Consider the following 20,393-nt stretch of genomic DNA (forward strand, 5'->3'; position numbering starts at 1 on the left):
TATCATTACCAGTGTAACATCACATTGTCATTATGACAACTTCAGCAAATTGTGATATCCTAAAACAATGACATCATAGCATTATGACATCACATGCTAATTGTGATGTCACAGATATATTGGAATGCCTATTCTGTGGTTCCATTCTATTTCAAATGTGGGAGGTGGGTTGATATCAGAGATTTATTGTGACCACATAATCATTATGACATCACAATACCTTGATGACACCACATTGCCATTATGATATCACTAGCCCACTGTTACATCACAAAACTGTCCTATTCTCACATAGTTTTTGACATGCTGCCAGTAAGATCTCTTTGGCATCTCTGAGTTCATAAATTGTTCAACTCATACTTCAGGTATGACGTGATATCAGAAATCCACTGTGACAGAATCACCACTGTGACATCACACTGACAGTTGTCATGACCACTGAGTCACATTGTGACATCACAAACCTGTTAAGACCCATTACACTTGTGCCAACATATACCTTTGGATACATAATTATCCCTTATGAACTTATATATTTATTGTCAATTAGAGATCTGGCATAAGATTGAGACATCACCATCCCATTGTGAAATCACAAACCTATGTGACCTCGTCACCTGTATAGATCGCCAACTATTTGTGACTTCAAAACAATACTATCTCATGTAATGGTAACATCACATTGCCAATGGGATATCTCTGTCCCATTGCATTTTCACCAACCTATTATGTCCTCATAATATTTTACAAAATTTAGGGCCTTTCTGACTTCTAGCTCCTTATGTGAACTTGTATCTTCATTGTGATCTAGTAGAATGAAATTGGGCATGTAATGGTGATATTACAAATTCATTGTGACATCACTATCAAAGTGTGACCTTATCACCACTGTGACATCACAAACCCATTGTGACATCACATTGCCACAGTGATATCACGATCACCTTGCGATATCCCAAAACTGTTGTGACCTTTTAGCACCTTTGAAAAAGCACATGGTGTTTGTAACACCACAGTCCCTTTGAGTAACCATATCCTCACTGTGAACAAAGGACAACTGACATCAGACATGCCATTGTACCATTACAGATGCTTTGTGACATCATCTACAGAGTGAGATGATATTTTTGTTAGGAAACCATCAGACCACTGTGAAATCCCAAAATGACAATGACAACATAGCATTATTACATCACATTTTCATTGTGAGGTCCTAGAGACAATGTGATTGCCTATTCTGTGATTTCATTCTATCTCAAATGTGGCATATAGGTTGATTTCAGAAACCCATTGTGACCACATTACTATTGCGATATTGCAATCCCTTTGTGACCTCATAGTGATATTGTGATATCATTAATGCAATGTAACATCACAAACCTGTCTTGCCTTCATAAATTTTGTAACAAGCGACTAGCTTGACCTGGGTTGGATGCCCAGAGCTAATTGCAGCCTCAACCATGAACCCTCAGACCTCCAAAGAGCAGTCCAGCCATTTGTTAACTGGCCTTCAAACAACCAAACCCCAAAATAATCATCTCCAAAGCTCCACACTTCAAAGGACAAGGCTTTTTCCTTTCTCTTCATCCTCCTTCTCTACAGACCTGTCCTACCTTTCAGGTCTTTTCATTTTTTCCTTCCATCATTCCTTTCTTCTCTTCAGGTTGCTGTACTCTTGACAGGCCTTCCCTGCCCTGTCTAGGTGGCCAGTTGCCGTCCTTCACCTCCTGCTCTCCCTCAATTCCCTCTCCTCCCAGGTCTTTACCCTCCTGCAGTCTCATCACTTCTTTCCTTCCAGGCCTTTCCCCTTTTCATTCCCCCTTCTGTTGCTCTGAACATGCAACCTATATATAGGCTGTACCCTGCCCCCACTAAAATATGTTTCCTGCATAACAGTTTTTAATCATCACTTCCCAAATGTCCATGCCCAATAACTTCTTGGCAGCTCACCATGTGGGACTTAACATCCTATCTCTTCAGCAACATGTCCTGCCCACTCCAGCGGCATGCACCCCCCCCCCTCTGGTGGTCCAGTCTAATAGGTCATGATGGCTATCTGTTATAGGGGTACTGCTGGTTATTACAGAGTCCTCATAGTGAACTAGTAGTGATTGAAAGTGGACAAATAATTGTGATACTACAAACTCATGACCTAACCAACCCATTATGACCTCAAAACCACTGTGACATCATGAACCCACTGTGATATCACATTGCTGTTTAGATACCAGGATCACATTGTGACATCCCAAATCTATTATGACCTCTTATAACCTTTGAAAAAATACATAGCTTTGTGACATAACAGTACTTTTGTTTACCCAAACCCCACTGTGAAATATTGACAATTGAGAATCAGACATGACATTTTAACATTAAAATGTTGTGACATCACATTGTCGTTGTGATACCATCTGCTCATTGTGAAATCACAAAACTAAAATATGATAAAATTATAATTTCACATTGTCATTGTGATATCATGAATACATTATGAATGCCTTTTCTGTGATTTCATTCTTCTTCAAATGTCGCATATAGGTGGATATCATAAACAAATCATGAACTCATAACCATTGTGACATCACAATCCCTTTGCCCATCACATTTTCATTGTGATATCACTAACACACCGTGACATCACAAATCTGTCCTGTCATCATAACTTTTGTGACATGATTTTTTTCCCTCATAATCTGTTGGCAACCTCATTAGATTTCACATATGACATTTGATATCACAAATTCCCAGTGACATCATGACCATGGTGACATCACACTGCCAGATGTCATAACCATTGTGTCAAATTCAGACATCACAAACCTTTTAGGATTTCAATATGTGACGACACATACTTTTGGAGAAACCACAGTCCCTTTGTGAACTCATGAACTCATTGTAAGTTAAAGACAATTGAGAACTATCATTTCATTGTGACATGGCCAGCACATTGTGACATCATCTATCTTTTGTGACTTCATCACCAATGTGGCATCATCAAATATTTGTGACACCAAAACAATATTCTGACATGATGAAGTGTGTTGACATTGACATGGTGATATCATTGTCCCACTGTTTCAAAATATGACCTAATATGACCTCATAACGTTAAAAAAACATCATTTCCCTTAGGTCTTCATGCTCCTTCTGTGAACTTGTATGCAGATTGTGAAATAGTAGCGATTCAAATTGGACTTGTGTTTGAGATATTACAAAAACATTATAGCATCAAAAACCTATTGTGACCTCATCACAACTGTGAATCATAAAGCTATCATGTCCCCTAAGTACCTTAGAAAACACATATGACATTTGTGACCTCAGTCCCTTTGTGTACCCATATCATCAATTTGAACACATGACAATTGAATTCATATATACAATTGTAACATCACAAACCCTTTGTGACCCCATAACCAGTGTGACAACACATATTCATTATGACATCATCACCTCCTCGCAACATCACCAATTTACAATGACCTCATAGCATTATGACATTATATTGTCATTATGAGGGAATAGACACATTGTAAATGCCTATGCTCTTATTTCATTCTATTTTAAATGTGGCATATGGGTTGATATCAGAAAATCATTGTGATCCCATAAACATATGGCATCACAATCACTTTGTGACATCACAGTGCCATGGTGATATCACTAACAAACTGTGACATCACAAATATGCCCTGTCCTCATAAGCATTGTGACGTGCTGCAATTGTGATGTCTTAGGCCATTTTTGAGCTCGTAACCTGGTTTCAAACTTATAATAATTCAGTTCTGATATGTGATATTAGAACTCCACTGTGACATCATGACCATTGTGACATCATACTGACAGACATCATGACCATTGTATCACACTATGACATCACAATCCTCCTAGGACTTCATCACATTTGTGACAACACATCCCTTTGGAGATACCACTGTCCTTTTGTGAACTTAAATTCTCTGTGATTTCATAACTGAGAACCTTTATGCCATTTGGATATCACCAACCAATTGTGACATTATAGACCTACTGTGACCCCTTACATGTATGGCATCATCAACTAATTGGGACATCAAAACTTTTTGTAATTTCACAATGTGGCACGATGTTCATGACATCTGTCAGTGTGATGTCACAATGGTTATGATGTCACAGTGGATTTCTGGTATCTCATGTCATACATCAAATATGAAGTTGGAAACAAATTATGAGGGCAAAAAGTTCTAAGATATCACAATGTCAGCATGTCACAGAAGTTATGAGGATAGGAGATGTTTGTGATGTCACATGGTATTAGATATATCACAATGGCACTGTGATGTCACAATGTGATTATGATGTCAAAATGGTTACGTAGGCACAAAAGTGTGTTTCTGATATCAACTCTCATGCCACATTTGAAATACAATGAAATCACAGAATAGGCATTCACAATGTGTCTACGATGTCACAATGACAATTGTTGTCATACTGTGATTATATCATTGAGTATGGTGATGTCACAATGAGCTGATGTTCTCATAATGAAAATGTGATATCACAATGATGTTATAATGGCATATCTGATCTCAATTGTCATTAGTTAACAACAAGGATATGGGTACACAAAGAGACTGTAATGTTGAAAAGGGTATGTGATTTTTCAAAGGAGCTAAGATGTCATAATAGATTTGAGATGTCACAATGGAATCATGATGTTACAATGACAATATTGTCACAATGGCTTTGTGATGTCGTGCTGATGATGATGTCAAAATGGGTTTGGGATATCACAACGAGTTTGCAATATCACAATCAAATTTCCAATTTCAATTACAACTAGTTCACAAGGAGGATACTGTAATAATCAGCAATTTATAGGGTCCGATAATCAGTGTGGCCACAACTCCTGGCCAGCTGGAGAGGACAGGGCATTCTGTGGGAGGGGATGGTACATTAATCACCAAGAGTTGAGCTGTTAAGAAGTGATTGGGCTGTGGGGAGCTTGGGATGTGATAGTTGAAAACTGTTAGCATTTGGAGTGGAGAAGGGGTACAGACTTTACATATGCTGTTTGTTCAGAGCAATGGAAGGGGAGATACAAATTGAAAAGTTCTGGAAGGAAGGAAGTGGTGTGATAGCAGAAGAGGAAAGACCTGGGAGGAGAAGAAGTTGAGGGAGAGCAGGAGGTGAAGGATGGCAACTGACGACCCAGGCAAAGCAGTTCAGGCCTGTGGAGAGTAGAGAGGCCTGAAGAGAAGAAGGAACTGGTAGAAGAGATAAAGGGAAAGACTTCAAAGGAAGTATAGGTCTGTAGTGAAGGAGAGACAAAGGGAAGGGGGAAAAAAGGCTTGCCCTTTGATATTTGGAGCTTTGGATATCATAATTTTGGGGTTCAGTGGTTTGGGGAATATTTATTATATTAAATATGTCTAGATGGATTCCCTTGAACATTAGAGTTCCGAATTTTTGGAGTCCCCAAGAAGATTAATCCGTTTAGATGGCATCAGGCCTTGGCCCCAGGTCAAAATCCCTATAGGTGAGAGTGTCAGCCTTCAAGGCCTCGAGTGTTTGTCTCCAGAGGACCAACATGGACAAAAGTCCTATAGGTACCTCTAGGGGTGCGTTTGGGCAAGCTTGCCAGCCTGTTTTTGGGACCCTCTCTAGAGGTAATTTGTGGCTTTCTTGGGAAGCCATCTGAGAAATTTTGAGAGGTCATTTGGGGCTTCCTTGTGAAGCCATCTGGAACCTCCTTAAGAGGTCATGTAGTGCTTCCTTTGGAAGCTATCTGGAACTTCATCAAGAGTGCATCTGCAACTTCCTTGAGAAGCTATCTGAGACCTACCCTGGAGGTCATCTTGGGCCTTCTCCAGTGGCCATCTTGGACTTTCTCCAGAGGTCATCTGGGGCTTCCTCTGAAGGCCACCCTAGACCTATTCAAAAGTAGTCATTGGGGATTCCTTAAGAGGCAAGTTAAGACGACCACCTGAGGTCATGTGGAGCTTCTTTGGGAGGTCATCTCGGGTTACCTTGATGAAAAATCTGACTGTCTTCAGACATCATCTGGGAATTACTTGAGAAGCTATATAGGACCTTCTCTGGAGGTCATCTCTCTCTTTCTCAAGAGGGTTATCTAGAACCTCCTTTGGGGTTCATATGTGGCCTCCTTGAGTGGCCATCTGGGAGCTACTCAAGAGTTAATCTCATCCTCATTGAGAGGATATCTGGGGCCTCCTTTTGAGGTCATCTGACACTTCCATGGGGAAATGTTTGGATCCTCCATGAGAGGTCATCTAGGGCCTCCTAGGGAGGATATATGTGACATCCTCCAGAGGTAATCTGCAACATCCTCAAGAGGCAATCTGGGATGTTCTCTCTGTCATCTCAGATCTCTGTAGAGGTCAAAATTGAGTGGTGTGGACATGTGGGTTTAGTGTCTGTGTCTACTGGTCTGTGTGTGTATGCTGATAGTTCTATCTGTGTCCTGTACGCACCTCTGTTTACTCCCTTTCTCAGGATGGGAGAACAGGCCTAAAATTGTCATATCCAAAAAAATATTCTCCCCCAGTGTTACAGAATCCTTCAGAGGAAGATGCACTGATGTAGTCTCTCTCCTATTCTTTGCCATCAACACCTCTAATCTAAAGTCCTCCCATACCAAAAGTGGTTACTTGTACCAGCCTGAGGTGGTACAATGTGGTATGTTATCCTTATTACCCTTGAGACAAGAACATGGAGGAGATGGTAAGCAGGCCCCCTTTCTAATGTATTTTCCCTTTACAACTAGTGACCTGTATAACTGGATACAGAAAATCTATCCTTTTCAGAAAAAAATAAAACCAGGGGCTCATTCCCTCATTAGAGACAGTAATTTTCACACACAAGCACATCTGGGATGAGTGTCGGCAAATTTTACAGGTGTGTTTCACCTGGTAGAAAAGGGAGTGAATTCTGCTCAGTGACTTAAAGGTGGTCCTTGGACCACACAGTAGCCCCACTATTGAACCAGACCATTTGGAACAAGTCTTTCCCAAGACTTACTCAAGCTGAAGCTGGGAAGGTGGCTCAGCGGTAGAGCGTTTGCCTTGCATGCTCGAGGCCCTGGGTTCGATTCCTCAGCACCACATAAGCAAAAAGAAAAAAGCCGGAAGTGGCGCTGTAGCTCAAGTGGTAGAGCTCTAGCCTTGAGCTGAAGAGCTGAAGGACAGCGCCCAGGCCCGGAGTTCAGGCCCCACGACCGGACCCCCCAAAAAAAAATTCTTTCTGGAAGTGGCGCTGTAGCTCAAGTGGTAGAGCGCTCGCCTTGAGCTGAAGAGCTGAGGGACAGCGCCCAGGCCCAGAGTTCAAGCCCTACGACTGACCAAAAAAAAAATCTAAACTCAAGCTGAGACTAACAGCTATCGAGGTATGGAGGTGCTTACCAATTATTGCCAGGTTCGGTTAGCAGGGATACCACAGTATCTAGAAAGCCAAGTCATCAATCTAAGGTGAGTGAAATGGGACAGTTTCCCCAGTTAGCACTCTAACGTTTTCTGGAACTTCTCCCAGAAGCCTATAGGACCTATAGGCCTGGCCTATAGATCTTAAAGACCTGGAGAATCAAAGATCCCTAAATATGGCCTTTGTTACTCAGTCGGCCACAGATATTAGAAGAAACATTCAAAAATTAGAAGGTTTTGAGGGAAAAGTGTATTCTAAGTTGGAAGTGGTTGCCCAGTGGGTGTTTGATACCAAAGATACCCTGGAAAAAAAGAGTCTAAGAAGTGAGTTTAAATTTTTGGTAGGAGCACCAGAATATGGATCAAGAAACCTTTAGCAAAGACAGTACAATTCATTTGAAAATGTCAGTAGGGATCCTCTAGGACTAAACCAGTGTGCTTATTGCAAGCAAAATGGACATTGTGGAAAAGAATGTCCAAGGAGGAGAAAGATAGAAAATGACAGGGTAAGTAATCAAATTAACCACCTGGAAAATGTATTCATTTCTCTGGAGAAACATGCAAAGGAGCTTTGGGCTCCGAATTCTAACTGTGTTCAATTTAAAAAGCAGCCCTCTGAACTTAAGAAGAAATATGTTAAAGAAAAAAATTTACCCACTTCTAACTCAAAACACAGGCTTATAAAAGAATGAATCTCCTATAGGTGCCAGTAAAAACCCACCAAGAGATTAAAAGCACATAGAGCACACAGGAGATAATAGAGAGAACTATTTAACATGAAGAAAAGATTTGAAGATATAAATTAGGAACTTGTGAGAGTCAAAAATGAGAAGAAAATCCTCAAAAGGAACCTAGAAAACACTCAGAATCAAATGAAATTCAAGTACATTAGCCTGGGGGAGCATGAGGCAAATTAGGGGACTTCAAGTCAGAGGCCAACAGAAGCACAGGACAGCAATGCTGCCATCCTTGCTAACCACAAGTGAGGCCAAGAAAAGATCTGGATGCTACATTAAGAAATCATAGCCATGAAAAAGGAGTTGGACCTGATATAAGAATGTATTAGGGTGAAGTACATGTTGATTATAAGCTTTGAAGAGTGTCACCAGAAATTCAAGGCAACAGAGAAAGAAGGAAAGAGTAGTTGGCAGAGAAGACGGGGAAGTGCTGTGTCATAGAAGATCAGGCCAAGAAAACTGAACAGGAAAATATCAGGTTGAAGACTGTTACTCTTCAGAAAGATTTAAAGGACCACATGCTGTGATAGAGAATGCTGGGGAAAGGGAAAAAGCATTGGGAAGAAAAGCAGAAATGCTAAACAAACAGTTGCAAGATCTGTCACAAAATTACACTTAAGTGGAAAACCAGAAAGATAAATTACTAGAGTAAAAGGCCAAAACGACTGCTGAGACCTTCACCATAAATGTAATGCAGAAGCACCGAGTCCCTATGGAACAGATGGAGGTGGGAAAAAATACCTCTCAGTAGCACCTTTTTGAACTTAAGGGAGGAGTTGAAGAGCAAGCAAAGGTGATGTGAGAAGGAGAAGCAGATGACCAGTCAAAGAAACTCTCTTGTGACCCTGTCAAAATATTTGCAGATTAAGGAGCACATTGAGAAGGAGAGTAAGATCATGAAAGCAAGTTTGAGAGAAAAGGAAGAGAATAAAATGGAAGAAGTCTCCAAGGTTCAGCGTACTATACAGGAGTTAAACTAGAGACCCTAAGATACAGGGAAATATCTGAGCTGATCAGGTAGCTTGGGAGACCACTCTAAAACCAGTGGGGTCTCTAGAGCTACTAATCGTTAAGATTAAAGTAAGAAGCAAAAAGAGTAGTAATAAATGTGCAAATGTTGACACTGAACTTGTGAAAAATTCATACAGGCTCAAGCTTTCTGTCAGTTTACATGTAGATATTTGCACTCTGGTAAATTGCCCCAGGCCACTGCCTATAACTGTTCGAAAACCAGTGGGGCCTCAGCCTGACAATCCTTTGTAAAGTGTGCAGATAATTTCCAACAGGTAAATGCTGAAAAGCTGGAACGTATGGAAACAATTCATATGTGAGGAACCTCAGATGGTGAATTTGGGAAAGTGAGCTTCACCGAGGTAAAGCCTGGAAAGTATGGTTATTTGTACCTGTTACTAATTGTGGACACTTTTCAGGCTGAGCTGAGGCATGTGATAATTTGTTGATTTGGCTTACCTTTAGCTATGGGGTCCAAAGATACCCCTTCATTCAGGGCCAAAGTTCTCAATTATTAACTAACGCCCTAGGAATAAATTAGAAGTTACAATCCATTTATAAATCTCAGAGTTCAAGGGACTAGAAAGAATGAATATGACCTTAAAGGAAACATTAACTAAATTAAATACAGGGACTGGCCATGGCTATGTAAGCCTCCTGAACTTTGTTCTCCTTCGAGCAATATGTAGCCCTTATGTTAAACGATTTAATCCCTTTGAAATACTTTAGGGTAGAACACCCCCTTTGGTTGCTAAACTTGGGAAGGCTAAAATAACATAAATGTCTAACTACAATCTGCAGGCTTTACAACATATTCTTTTATGTACCTATCCTTTGGTAACCAAGGCCCACAGGCCACCTAAGAAAAACTCCACCTGAAGGAGAGGGGTCAAGATGGCGATGGAACAGCAGGGAAACACCATAGCTCTCTCCAACCAAATACAGATTTCAATGCTCTTTTTCTCCAAGTGACCCCCCAGAAAAAGGGTGATTACTCAGAGAGGAAGTGAAAAAAGAAAAGGGAAAAACTTACACAGACATTAAAGGGGGAAGACCCTTCCCAAATCCCTTGTTGTTGATGGGGCTCCATGCTGAGTAGCTTAAATGGCAGGGCTTCTTACCAGGCTGCTTAAGCGGCCCCAGCTCTGGACCTTCAGAGGACCACACACTCGCAAGCATCCCAAGGCCTCCAGAAGACTCCAAAGAGCCACTGCCAACCAAGAGAATACGAATAGAAATCTCAGAAGGCAGAGCCAGCCGAAAGACTTCCCTCACCCTCCCTGGCACAGCGCCTCTGCCTGGCTGGTGCAATCATCTCAACCAAGTCAGGAGCAACAGTAACTGTTAGCAGTGGCGAACGACCCTAGACTCGCAGCATGGCACCTCTGTCCTGCTGATGTAAACAGCCTAGCCTAACCTGGAGCAGCAGTGGCAGCTGGCAGTGGCAGCAAACCACCCAGACTCTGTGCACAATGCCCCTTGGCACTAGCCACAGGAACATCCCAGAGCAGCCCAGGGAGGCAGCGGTGGCTGGGGCGGGGACAATTGCAGTGAACAACTCCAGACCCGTGGCAGTTTGTGCCTTTCCATACTGGCCCGCATCAGCAGCCCAGCCTAGCCCGAGACAGCAGCAGTGGTTAACACCTGACTTGTGCTGTGGTACCTTCCTTGAATAAGTGGCCCATTTGATCCTGCAGTGGCAGCACCTGGGGCAGTGTCAGCAGCTGCGGTAGCAGCTTTGGCGGCAGCAGCAGCAATGACAGCAGCAGCAGACGACTCTGGACCCTTAGTGGGGTGCAGCAGCTCTCCAAACAGGCTAGCACAAGAAGCCCAGTCCAGCCCATGGTGGCAAAGGTGGTGAACAACCCCATACTTGAGGCAGGGTGTGGTGCTGAAGAACCTCAGAAAAGCCTCATGAACTTTGATGCCTGGGCTGGCTTTGAACCTGAATACACAGATCTGAGCCTCCTGAGTAGCTATAATTACAGGCATTCACACCAGCAGGGTCTTATTTTTTCCAACCCCCTAACTTTTTCTAAAATAAATAATTTCTTAGTTCATACAAGGAATTTAAGCAAATACAAGAGGATCGACATAATATCCTGTATTCTATCTGACCATAGTGGAATCAAACTAGTTCTCAGTAACAAGGCATAAAGTAGAAAAAACTTAAACACATGGACATTAAACAGCACTCTGTTGAACAATACATGGGTCACAGAAGAAAATAAAGAAGAAATTAAAAAGTTCCTACAATTCAATGACAATGAAGATATATCACAAAGAAACCTATGGGACACAGCGAAGGCAGTCCTGAGGGGCAAATTTATTGTTCTCTGTGTGCACATCAAGAAAACATAGACCAATTAAACAATCTTATGATTTAAATGAAACTGTTAGAGAAACAAGAAAAATTGAACCTAAAGTTGCTAGACAGAAAGAGATAAGCGAAATAAGAGCTGAAATTAATGAGATACTAAGAAAATTATAAGTAAAATTAATAAAACAAAGACCTGTTTTTGTTTTTCAAAAAGTCAATAAAACTGACGGACCACTGGCAAGAGCAACAAAATAGGAGAGGAGACCCAAATCAATAATATCAGAGATGCCACAGGGAAAATTGCAACAAACATACAAGATATCCAAACATTCATAAAGAAATAATTCCAGACTCTACTCACAAAGGAAGGAAAACCTAGCAGAGACGGATGAATTTTTACAAATATACATATCGCTATTTCTCCCTTTCCTTTTCAGGCATGCTTCTCCAACATGTCTGATGGGGGCAGAAGTTGATTAAATAAACTTCTTTTCCTGCCTAAATAGCATGTGGTGTTCTCTTCATCAGCTACCTAATGAAACTTACCTATTTAATATACCTTATATATGATGCTCTGTCTCGGATGGGGTTTTAGAGTTGGAAATGTTAGACTTTCCTAACCACCCTCTTTCTGCAAACCAAACTGCCTTGAGATACCACATGAGACTTTTTACCAATACCATTGTTGGCCTTGACATCCACGTCCACACCACTTCTCTACTCTGGTGAGTGAAACTAGTCTCTATGGCTCTCTGTTTCTCAATCTCTTTTCAGATGTGCCACCACGCCAAAGAGCTCCTATGGCCTTTAGCCGAAAGGCTGGTCGCTCTGAAGCCAAGGATGCTTGGTTTGGGGGCTTGGACATTTCTCTCTAGAGGGCTCCGGGGGAAGTTGGGACGCCACTTCTGCCTGGTCAGCTCTCCTTCATTCAACAGACTGACTGTCCTACACATTTAATAGGGTGCTGCGAGCCATGCCTAAGCAGTGAAACCCCTCTGAAATGCTTCCTGCACTGCCTGGATAGACGGCACTCCTAATATTTTTATGCTGTTGTCAGATTTAGACATTTTTTGCCTCTGCAATGGTACATGGTCGAAGTCTGTTTACTTTCAGGCTCCATTTGCCCTCTGCTATTCACGTCCAACTTTCCATATCTCTCCCTTTTCTACAACTTTTTGGATTGTGCCCTGGGTCCTGGGGACCCCTCTAGTTCCCTATCAAAGGCTGGTCAAACAAGGCTTGATTTTTGTTAAGGCTTTCTTTGCATTTTTTCAGAAATTTGCCAACTTGAGTTTGCCATCTTGGCCACATGGTGGGTTAAGGGATTGGCCCAATCCAACCCGTACCCTTCCACCAAGCTTACTACTCCTCCATTCATCTATTTCTAATGTGCCTTGCTAAGAAGTTGCTCTTTTCATAGACACTGGTAACTGATGCCCAACCATCTGATGTGATTTGTTAGCAGAGATGTCTAAATTTTGTTGTCAGAAATTTTAAGTTTTGAGTTTTGCCTTTTTTGTTTTGTGTTGTGTAGTTTGGTACTGACTATGTGATTCTAAAATATTGGGTATATCTGTGCTAAGATTCTCACATCTAACGAGTTTTGTCATTGTAGAATATTTGTTCAATTCTTGATAAGGACCAGGTAAGCCCTATTTATTCTATTTGATGTCCTTGTTGCTTTAATTAGAAATAACAAAGGGCTTTTGTGGCAATGATTGCAGTTCAAAGCCAGCCCAGGCCAAAACATCCCTTAGACTCCATCACCCAACTAACCTGCAAAGACAGGCTGGAAGCATTGCTAGAGCCTATTATCTCTAACCAGCAAACACTGCAAGTGGTGCTATAACTCAAAGTGGTAGTGTGCTAGCCTTGAGCAGAGGTGCTCAGGGACAGTGCCCAGGCCTTAAGTACAAACCTCCTTGAATACCAACTGGGACAAACCATTCCAGCAATGAGCAGCTAGACTCGGCTGGTATGGGGATCAAGGGAACATGGAGAGGAGTAAGAGGAGATGATATCACATCAGCCACTTTGTGCCTGCTCTTTCAAAATAAACCAGAGTCATAAGATCAATAGAAGTAAGAAGGCTGACCATCTAATGTTCATTCCTGTCTAACTTTCAATTGGACAGGAATTTATATTCTTGCCTTTATCACTTGTCTTCTTCTCTACCTAGTTGCCAGATGTCAGAAATAGCTAGAACATTTCTACCAACATTTTCAGCCCCAAGTCCTTCCTCTTGCCATTTATTTGCTCTCTAGTACATTTTTCAGTCCCTCAATGCCTCATGAGACTTCTCCAGACTTCATCCAAGACTCCAAACTTCATCTAAGGACTCAATGCCCAAGTGACAGCTGTTGCCTGCTTCCTTCGCCCAGAGGGGACCACATCTCAGCCTTTTACCCCTTCTGTTGACGGCCCTTGCAAACAAGAAGTAGCCAGAGAGAATGTTCGTCCTTTTTCATAATAATCAAAAGTCTGGAATATCAGGTCTGAACAGGGACACCTCCTTCCCTCTTGGCTAAGTTTCTGCCCTCCCATCTGACCTTAGGAGGGTCCAAGACCCTGAGGTCACATCCAGTGTGGCCACACCTTTCCCCCACCTAGCCACACCTCTTCCTGTCCCTGGCCTAGATAAGTCCTGGCCCAGAGGTGGGTTGCCCTCCTTCCTTTTCAGCCATGCTTCTCCACCATGCATGGTGGGGGCAGCAATTCAATAAATAAACATCTTTTCCTGCCTGAAAAACAAAAGAAATACAAATTGCCCAAACAGAACCAAGAATAAATAAATCAATTAAACATGTCAATAACCTGCAATGAGATAGAAGAAGTAATAAGAAACCTTCCAACAGGAAAATGCCAGGACCTAATGGATTCACTACAGAATTCTATATGGCCTTTAAAGAGGAACTAATAACCATACTCCTCAAGATCTTCAGAGAAATAGAAACAGAGAGAGTAATCCTAGACTCATTCTGGGAAGCCAATATCACATTCTTCCCCAAACAAGCAAAGACCCCCCAAAAAAGAACTACACACCAACCTCTTTGATTAAGACAGATGCAAAGCTCCTCGATAAAATTGTAGCCAACAGAATCAAGAAACATATATAAAAATAACTACATTATGACCAAGTAAGCTTCATCCCAGAGATGCAGAGGTGGTTTAACATGTAAGTCAATAAATGTAATCCATCACATAAACAGATCCAAGGTCAAGAACCACATGATTTTCCCCATTGATGCGGAAAGGCTTTTTGATTAAATTCAGCACCCATTCATGCTAAAAGCTCTGGAAAAAATAGGAATAGAAGGAATGTTTCATAAGACAATAGAAGCTTTACATGGCAGATCAAAGGCCAATATTATACTTAATGGGGAAAATCTATAAGCAATTCCCTTAAAAACAGGAACAAAGCAAGGATGCCCACTCTCTCCACACCTCTTCAATATAGTTCTGGAATTCTTAGCCAGAGCAATAAGGCAAGAAAAATACATTAAAAAGATCCACATAAGAGAGGAAGAAGATGAATCCATATAGGAGAGGAAGAAGATCAACTACCTCTTTTTGCAGATGGCATTATTTTATAAATCCACGATCCCTAAAGCTCCATCCCCAAACTCTTAGAGCTTATAAACCAATTTGGCAAAGTAGTAGGATCCAACAAAAATCAGTCACCTTTCTAAACAGCAACAATGAACAAGCAGAAACGGAAATCAAGGAAACAACCCCATTCACATTAACCTCAAAAAAATTATCTAGGAATTAACCTAACCAAAGATGCCAAGGGTCTATTCCATGAAAACTATAAAAGCCTAAAGAAAGGAATCTTAGAGGATACCAGGAAATGGAAAGACTTCCCATGTTCCTAGATAGGCAGAATTAATATGGTAAAAATAGCTATACTGCCAAAATTAATAAACACATTCAAGCAATTCCCATTAAAATTCCAATATCCTAGTTTACTGAAATAGAGAAAATAGTCCAGAAAATCATATGGAACATCAAAAGACCTAGCATAGCCAAATCAATTTTAGGCAAAAGAAAGAATACAGGAGGGATCATGAAACAGGACTTCAAGCTCTAATATAGAGCCATAATAACAAAGACACCGTGGTACTGGCAGAAAAAGAGACCTGAAAATCAATGAGACAGGTTAGAAGACCCAGAAATATAGCCGCATATGTACAGCCAGTTGATATTTGACAAAGGAACCAAAGACATACAGTGGAAGAAGCATAACCTCTTCAACGACTGGTGCTGGGAAAACTGGCCACATGCAGAAAACTTAAAGTGGACCCTAGTCTTGCAACATGCACTAACATCAACTCAAAATGGATTAAAGACCTTAACATCAACCCTGAAACTCTGAAACTACTGCAGGACCAAGTATGATAGACACTTGAACTTATAGGCACAGGCAGGAACTTCCAGAACAGATTCCCAGGGTCACAACAAATTGGAGAATGACTCGATAAATGGGACTACGTTAAAATAAAAAGTTTCTACACAGATAAAAAGTAGCAACTAAGTAGAAAGAAAGCCAAATAATTGGGAAAAATATTTACCAGCAATATATCAGACAAGGGTATAATATCCATTATATAGGGTGAACTCAAGAAACTAACCTTTCACCAATCTAACAAACCAATCTTGAAATGGTCAAGGGAGCTAAAGAGAGACTTCTCAGAAGAGAAGTAAAGTAACACATGAAGCAAAGTAACACATGAAGAAATGTTCATCATCCCTGACTGTAAAGAAAATGCAAGTAAAAACAACTCTGAGATACCACCTTACCCCAGTCAGAATAGCCCACATCCTAAATTCAGCCAATGACAAATGCTGGAAGGGATGTAAAGAAAGAGAAACAATACTGCAGTGCTGGTGGAAATATATACTAGTACAACCACTTTGGAAAGCACTCTGGAGGTACCTCAGAAAGCTAAATATCGACCTGTCCTATTAACTGGCTATACCACTCTTAGATATCTACTCTGAACAAAAGGAACCACTATACAAACACACACACACACACACACACACACACACACACACACACACACACACACACACCCCTCTATGATTATTGAAGCACTGTTCATTCATAATAGCCAAGATTTGGAAACAACCCAGATGGGACACTACTGATAAGTGGATCACAAAAATATGGTACCTATATACAATGGAATACTATGCAGCCATTAGAAAGGACAAAATGATGGCATTTGCAGGGAAATAGATGGAACTAGACCAAATTGTTTGAATGAGGTAAGCAAAGAACCTAGAGACAAACGGCACGGGGTCTACCTGATACGTGGATGCTAAAGCCAAAATGCAAGAAGGTATGACAGAGTATACAGGACTCGAGAAACAAAGGACAGCCACTCATTTTGTTGTACCACCATTAATAACTCCATGTTATTGACCATGTAGATGATAGAAATATGCACGCAATGGAAGAAGCCAGGAGGAGGAACAGAATAAGTGGGAAATGGGACAACATACAACAAAGGGGCCCATCAGTTGCACGGGACATAGAAGAAAAATAACTAAGCAACCCAAACACAGTGATGGGAAGGGTGGAATGAGGGGGAAAGATGGAATAGCCCACACTAAGCAAGATGAAAAAATTTAAACATCACCTGAGGTGGGAAAAATAATTTGTATTGTTGAAGCTCATAGAATTAACAAACTTTAGACCATAATAATGATAATTTGCCTTGTCAAGGTTAAAAAGTGTTTGTGACTTTAAGCATCACAATTCCACAATACTGCGAAATATGTGAAAGATATGTAATCACCTATCTCAAATTTTAAGGGAAAGGTTACGAGGGATGGGTGACAATGTTGTCAGACACCTTGCATTCATGTACTGTTTTGTAGAATGGGAACTTCTCTGTACAACTACTTAAAGATTATAATAATAAAAATTGTTTAAAAATAAATAAACATAAAATAAACATAAGGGTGACAATAAAAATATTCAAATATAAAATAAGAAATTAAATCCAGTTTGAAGGAAAATTTCTTTGGGGGGAGTAATGTAGTTTATTCTATAGCAAGTCTCACTTCAGAAATAAATTCAAAAGCTAGACCTCAAGTAAGTGAAATAAACTAAGAAATAGAGTTTAAAAAAGAAACTCCACCCATTCTTTCTTGCTTGGACAGCTGGTGTAGTTAAAAATGCATCATGCTCCTGAATTGGAACTGAAGTGGCAATTTCACTGTCTTCTATTAAATTAGTAGGAAAACAATATTAGATCCATCAGTCTCAAGTGAAACAGGCAATGAACCAATATACAGAGAAGGCTGCAAGATTGACTGTTGAGAGACACTCAGAGGATCCCTTAAGGATAAGGCTTACTAAGTGTTAATTAGTGCTAACAAGTATCTTTCTATAATTTACTTGCTTTCTATTAAGTTTACATTTTAAGCCTGTTTGTTTGGAGGAGAGAAGGGATTTTTTAGGATTTGGTAAGAAGGAATCACGATTTGAATGGACATGAAAACCAGTGGGGGATGTATAAAGCAGTGGGGCCCTAATAATAAGCAGGGCCCACTAATCAATGTGGCCACATGTCATGGCCCACTCGAGTGCATGGGGCATGCTGCTGGAGGGGGTAGTATGTTGTCATCACATGACGAGCTGTGAAGAAGTGATTGGGTAATGGGCAGTTTGTGAAGTGATGGTTGAAAACTGTTAGGCAGGAGACACACTGGAGTGATGGAGAGGTTCAACTTATATATAGGCTGCATGGTCAGAGCAATGGAATTGGAGAAAATCAAGGGAAGACCTGGAAGGAAGGAAGTGGTGTTACAGCAGGAAGGGAAAGACCTGGGAGAAGAGGAATTTGTGGGAGAGCAGAAGGGGAAGGATATCAATTGGCCACCAGGCCAGAGAAGTGTAGGCCTGTGGATAGTGGAGAGTCCTAAAGAGAAGAAGGAAGTGATGAAAGGGAAAAAGGGAAATGAAGGAAAGGTCTATAAAGAAGGAGAGAGTAAGGGAAAAGGGAAAAGCCTTACCTTTTGAAGTGTGGAGCTTTAGAGATGATAATTTGGGGGGTTGGTGGTTTGCAGACCAATTAACTCTGTGTGGGACTGCCCATTGGAGGTCTGAGATTTGGTGGTTGGGGCTGGCTTGTCACTGACTGCGCAGCCCAGGACAAGGTAAACGCATACCCATTTCTAGTGTAAATAAAGTTATTTTCAATATGCCTCATTGGATTTTCTTGTGCTTTATGCATCATAAGTAAATGAGTTAAAAAGTTAATCATCTCAAAGGCCATAAATTTTGTAAATGGTTATGTCATAATAGGTTTACAAAACCCAAGGAACACTGATATCACAAGGGCAATATGGTGTCACAATATCAAGTCATAATAATATTTTGATGTCATAATTAGTTGGTGATGCCATAACAGTCATGAGGTCACAGTAGGTTTATGATGTCACAATGACATACTGGACTTCAATTTTCATTAACTCCCAATTAGAATATGAATTCAGAATGGGATTGTGAGATATACTAAGTCATGCATTGGCCGAAACATGATGAACTCCCACCAGGTATGTGATGTCAAAATGTGACACAATGCTCATGATATCTGACATAGTGATGTCAAAATTTTCATATCAGAGTTCATTTCTAATATCACATGTCACACCTGAAATATGAAGTCAAAAACATTATGAGATCACAAAGGGCCTATGTATCACAAGGACATCATGTCAAAGTTATGAGGAGAGGACTAGTCAATGATGTCACACTGGTGATCCTTTCTCCAGTGTTTTGTAATATTACAATGGTATAACTGATTTCAATTTTTAGACCACAATGATTATATGGGTAAACAACTGAACTTTGATATCACAAAGGCCATATGCTTTTTCAAAGGTGCTAAGAAGTCATAACGGATTGAAATGTCACAATGTGATTGTGATGTCACAATGGAAATGTGATGATGCAATAGGTTTGTGTTATGGTGGTAATGAGTTCACCCATGCAATAGTGATGTCACTATGAGTTTGTAATATTGCAATCATGTCAGATTTAAATTGCTACTAGTTTACAAGGAGGATAAGACTTCAAGGAAGGAGCTAGAAGTCCTAAAACCCATGACTTTTCTAACATGTGATGTCATAATAGGTTTGTGAAAACAGAATGGCACAGTGATATCACAATGTCAGTGTGATGTCACAACATTATGTCATACTAATGTGTAAGGGAGTTCAGAGGAAGATGGCGGAGGAGAAACTGGAAGCTAAACAAGCTCTCACATAGAAAGCAGTTTTAGTGTTCCAGTGAACAAGCATAGGCTAGAGAATCACAACAAGTGTTCCATCACAGTACAGAGAGTTTGGCCAGAAAGGGAAAATCCAAGCATGGAGACAGATCTGAGCACTTGCCAGTTGCTGCGGCTACAGCAGATGTGGTGGCAGCTACAGAAGCTGTAGCCACCAAACCTACAATGGAGAGATTCCAGGACAAAGGTGCCAGACACAGCAGACAAATGGATTTTACTCAACACCAAAGAACTGACAAGGAGCAGGTATCTTCATCCTGCAGATTTCAGACTAAAGATGACCCATGAACCAACACTCTGGCGTGAGTAAACCCTGACATCCACACTACTTCTCAGGGAGCAGAGGAGCAAAGGCTGCCCCTCCCCGCCACAACCACGGGAAATCGCTATCTTTGATACTTACAAAGGCCCAACTGAGCAGCTAGCTTAAACTCAGGCCATGGAAGAAAACAAAAGAGTTATTTTGCAGGTCAGAGGAAATAGAAGTGACCTTCCAGGCTCAGTTCCACCCAGGGGAATGTCACCCTGCACAGGGAGAAAAGATCCGCCCCCGGAAGAGTGACTTTCTTCACTCGGTAAACAGAGCCAGAGCCTGCCC

This window comes from Dipodomys spectabilis, unplaced genomic scaffold (assembly GCF_019054845.1).
Source record: "Dipodomys spectabilis isolate Male_0828 unplaced genomic scaffold, ASM1905484v1 ptg000279l, whole genome shotgun sequence".
Taxonomy (NCBI): Eukaryota; Metazoa; Chordata; class Mammalia; order Rodentia; family Heteromyidae; genus Dipodomys; species Dipodomys spectabilis.